Raw genomic sequence first — 5,000 nt, 5'->3', positions numbered from 1 at the left:
TTAGGTATATTTTTGTGAGGTTAGGGTTAGGTTTAGGTATATTTTTGTGAGGTTAGGGTTAGGTTTAGGTATATTTTTGTGAGGTTAGGGACCAGGGTTAGGTTTAGGTATATTTTTGTGAGGTTAGGGTTAGGTTTAGGTATATTTTTGTGAGGTTAGGGTTAGGATTAGGGTTAGGTTTAGGCATAGTTTTGTCAACATGCGACGTTGCCATGGCGTCCCGTCATGTCAAAACTTGATGTTTCAGGGCTACTGACAGAGCAGCAAAGTGTGACGCCTTGGGAGTGAGAACAGGCCTGTCTGTCTGTCTGTCTGTCTGTCTGTCTGTCTGTCTGTCCATCCGTTTGTCTGTCGGTCTGTCTGTCTGTCTGTCTGTCTGTCTGTCTGTCTGTCTGTCTGTCTGTCTGTCTGTCTGTCTTGTCCGGTTTGTGATCCATCTCAGCGTGGATCCAGTCCTTTGGGTTATACACCTGTATAGATTGTAAGGATTTTGTGTGCACGTGTTGGCTTGCACATTTGTTTGTGTACGTGTTTGTGTGTGTGTGTGCACTTGACTTTATTTCCCGTGCAGTGAAGGTATACGTGTGTGTGTGTGTGTGTGTGTGTGTGTGTGTGTGTGTGTGTGTGTGTGTGTGTGTGTGTGTGTGTGTGTGTGTGTGTGTGTGTGTGTACTTGTATTACTATACTTGTGAGGGCCAAATGTCCTCACAAGAATAGTAGAATTGGAAAATAGTCTTGATCCTCACAAGAGAAACATTTATTTTTTACGGATGGGAAAAAATAAGAACACAAATTAGGATTAAGATTAGTCCTTTACGATCAGTCTTTTAGGATTAGTCTTTTTTAAGCTTTTATAAGCATCTCTCAGTGAGGTGCAGTGTGTGCTTGTAGTCGGCTATTTTTGGTCCAGCATGTACAGTAACTCAGTACAACTCATGCTTTAGGGTTAGGATTAAAAATGGCCCAAAAATCTTATTTTCTATCAATTACACACCTCATGAAGCCTTAAATTCATGGATTTTTTTTTTTTTTTGTCGAATTCCTAAACCAATTATTTGATGACCGGGTCCTCGGTCAGTAGGAGACTCAGTTGGAGGCTTCAGTCGGTCATCAAATTATTGGCTCAGGAATGCGACAAAAACAAACAAAAAACTCCAGGAATTCAAGGCTTCATGGGGTGTGTAATTGATAGAAAATAAATGTAAAAAATTGGTGAACTACTCCTTTAAGTATAGTAATACCTAAGTATAATAATAAGTATAATTATAGTAATAAGTATAGTAAAGATACAAGTAGTAAGTGTAGTAATACAAACGTATGTGTGTGCGTGTGCGTGAGCGTGTGCGTGTGTGTGTGTGTGTGTGTGTGTGTGTGTGTGTGTGTGTGTGTGTGTGTGTGTGTGTGTGTGTGTGCGCGCGCATGCTCCACTATAACGGATGGACACCAAATCCCCTGTAATGTTGGCGTGACGTTCCGTGTCTGTGGGTTTACAGGGTCGGAATATCTCTGTTAGCGCTCCGTGCTTGGCTCCTCTCCTGAGGGATTGGAGTTCAGTTCAAAGCTTCTGCGCTGCAGCCAATTCTAGTGTGTGTGTGTGTGTGTGTGTGTGTGTGTGTGTGTGTGTGTGTGTGTGTGTGTGTGTGTGTGTGTGTGTGTGTGTGTGTGTCTTTGTTGGTCATATATACACAGTCATATATACACAGTGGTGGAAAATAACTAAGTATATTTACTCGAGCGCTCTATTTACTTCAGTAAAATGTTATTTTTTACTTTACTGGAGTATTTCCAATTTGCAATACTTATACTTCTACTCCACTACATCTCAGAGGCAAATATTGTACTTTCACTCCACTATAATTATTTGAAAATTTTAGTTGCTGGTTACTTACGAAGATTTTGATTATTATTACAAAACCACTTTAGACCTATTTATTTTGGCAATTTGAAAATAGCCGATCTACAAGCTTGTAGATCTGCTATTTTCAAAGTATTTTTATGCATTTGAATTGACTTGTGAAATGGGACCTTCTGCATAATCAGTACTTTTACTTTCAGTACTTTAAGTATATTTTGATGCCAATACTTTTGTATTTTTACTCAAGAACATTTTGATTACCGGATTTTAACTTTTTCCACCATTGTTCATACATGGCCTTGTGTGGATTGAAGGCGTGTGAAGACTCACCCACCAGTCTGGCACCGACTAATAGAGTCTAGTCTAGCACTTGACCTAGATATAGGTATAGATATAGGACGACCATCATGCAGACACACCTTGGTCATTTGTTGTCATGTTTTTGCTACTGTTGCTTGTTTTTCTTGACCACAATGTAATCTAGATAGCATGTTATTTAGATAGATACCCAGGTTAGTAGTTTATCTGGTATACTTTAGTTTCAATGTGCAGACTATTATTTTGATAGCATATTGTTTTAGACAGATGCTGTAGGTTCTTGGTTTTACCTGTGATATAGTCCACTGAGGAACTACACTGTCTCTCTGCATTAGATGTATGTGTTTACCATGTAAGTCATTCTAGATAAGAGCGTCTGCTAAATGCCTAAATTGTAAATTGTAGTCTAGTCACTAGACGAGAGATTTTATTATTATTATTATTATCATTATCATCATCATCATCAGTGCCGTCCCGTCCAGGCTGACAGTCAGTAATAATCTACAAAGTAACTAGTAACTAAAGTTTTCAAATAATTGTAGTGGAGTAAAAAGTACAATATTTGCCTCTGAGCTGTCGTGGAGTAGAGGTCCACGGCAGCTCTAGAGAAGTCCAGTAAAATGAAAGTATCTCAAAATTGTACTTAAGTACATTTACACTAGTTTACTTTCCACGCACACACTCAGCCATGAGAACCACTCAACCTTGACCAAGTTTTAAGGACTAGTGTGATGATTACACTATAGTGTTGGGTGTTCCCCACCTCCGCTTTGTAGAAGCAGGGTTTGATTTTCTGTGAGAGGAATGGGGGGGAAATCCAGCCTTTTGATGATATCCCCCGCCATCCTCTGGTCATCTATTTTTAGGGGGGATATGTTTTATCCCTGCTTCTGGGTCAGAATGAATACATGCATTTAACTGTCTGATATGTTTGATATAAAGATGCCCCCCCCCCCCCCCCCCTCGCCCTCCCCTGTTCGATTTAATTTACAAATCGAACCATGTCTGTATATCGATGGTACAATGTTCTTAGCCTGGAAACCAGACGAATCTGCCTCCGTTAAAAGAAATAGTGACATTAGGCTGATGCCAGGCTACAATGTTCTCACTTCAACCAATCCGCCCCCTACTGCTACGTAGATGACATTACAGCTAACAACAGCAGAGCTGCCACAGCACCATGGCAATTTGGATGAAAGTGTTACTAATAATGATCTTTTTTTAAACTATAGTGAACACTATGCTAATACTGCTATTCTAAACCCTAAACCCACTTGATTTTTTGATGTTTTCCCAGGCAGAGGATGGTCGCTCTTTTGTTGTCGTGTTGCAAGATTTCCTTTTGTTTCTTTAACCCAGTGGTTCTCAACCTGTAGGTTTGGGGGGGGGGGGGGGGGGGGTCCCAGATGACAGTGAAGTGACAATTTAAGGATATTTAAGACCTTTTTAATACCCCAACTATACACGAATCCACGGAGCGCTGCCCTGTAGGTGGCGCCGCCATTGCTGTGGTGTCAGACTCGATCAGCTGCTGCTGCGCGGTGTCAGTCAGCTGCAGTCACTGACTGCTCACGTTACTCTTTTAACTGCTTTTTGCTAACTTTTACTAACACTAACTTTACAAAGATGTACAGAAAATCGGGATGAACCTGTGTAGTTTATGGCTGCTCCAACAGCCAAGCAGGTAAAGAGTAACATCAACAGACGGACAGAACCGCAGCAGCAGCTGACTGAGTTTGACACCGCAGCAATGGCGGCGCCACCTACAGGGCAGCGCTCCGTGGATTTGTGTATACTATGACAACTGGTCAATTGTCCAAATTGTCAAATAATATAAGGAGGCAAAAAAAAAGAAAATAGCTGATCTACAAGCTCACAACACCTCGTAACGCGAGGCGTTGTGAGCTTGTAGATCGGCTATTTTCACAATATTTATCTGTGGAACCGAGTCGAACTACTGTACAATTCCAAGTGCCTCAACTCCTACAATTCCAAGTGCTTATCAGGGTGGGGGGTCCCCAGTTCAAATATGGTTATTTTTGGGGGTCACAGATTGAAAAGGTTGAGAACCGCTGCTTTAACCCAGTGGTTCAAAGTGGGGTCCGAGGACCCCCCCAAGGGTCCTTGAGGGATACCCTACAAACTAACTGATTGTTATGAACCAAATTGACCCTTACAGTTCTGTAACTCCAAGAGTGTACAAATGTGTACATTTTGTTATGGGTGTCCTTAGCCTTATATAAACCAAACGGGGGGGTCCTTAAGATAAAAAAAAGGTTGAGAAGAACCACTGCTTTAAGTGACTAACAGCGACCTCAGTCCCATGACGGGGTGCGTTCACCATGCTACTGTATGCATCGTGCAGAACTTTCTGCTTTTAGACATTTAACCACTTATTGACATTTAACCGTCAATGCCTTTCACTGTACTTGGTCTACTCTTTTTTTCCCTCTACCCCAAACCTCAGATCTACAAGCTCTATGTACTGTGTCAGTAGCTTAGTGAACGCAGCCCAGAATCTGTCCTTCATTCTTCTAACCATGAACAACTGTTTGACCAACTAACTGACACACATATTTCATAATGTCTACTGTATGTTCACACACACACACGCACACGCACACGCACACACACACACACACACACACACACACACACACACACACACACACACACAATAGAGGAGCGTGTTGCATGCCGACCCCCTCATAACCACTCCTTCTGCTCTGCTTCTGTTCTCTTCTATCTCTCTCTCTCTTTCTTTCTTTCTGTCTTTCTTTCATCCCTCCTTCTCTGTGGACATCACAACACCACCGCCTCCCCACCT

The 5,000-nt window shown here is 41.7% G+C and overlaps 1 protein-coding gene across 1 annotated transcript in view; it reads left to right on the top strand.

The window, feature by feature from the left end:
* The window catches only part of usp54b (ubiquitin specific peptidase 54b), an 84,554-nt gene that overhangs the window by 65,696 nt on the left and 13,858 nt on the right, over positions 1-5,000 (top strand). The gene's annotated exons all lie outside the window — the stretch shown is intronic.

This window comes from Gymnoscopelus microlampas, assembly GCF_963454915.1.
Source record: "Gymnoscopelus microlampas genome assembly, chromosome: 14".
NCBI lineage: Eukaryota > Metazoa > Chordata > Actinopteri > Myctophiformes > Myctophidae > Gymnoscopelus > Gymnoscopelus microlampas.
This window is presented reverse-complemented; position numbering and strand designations above follow the sequence as displayed.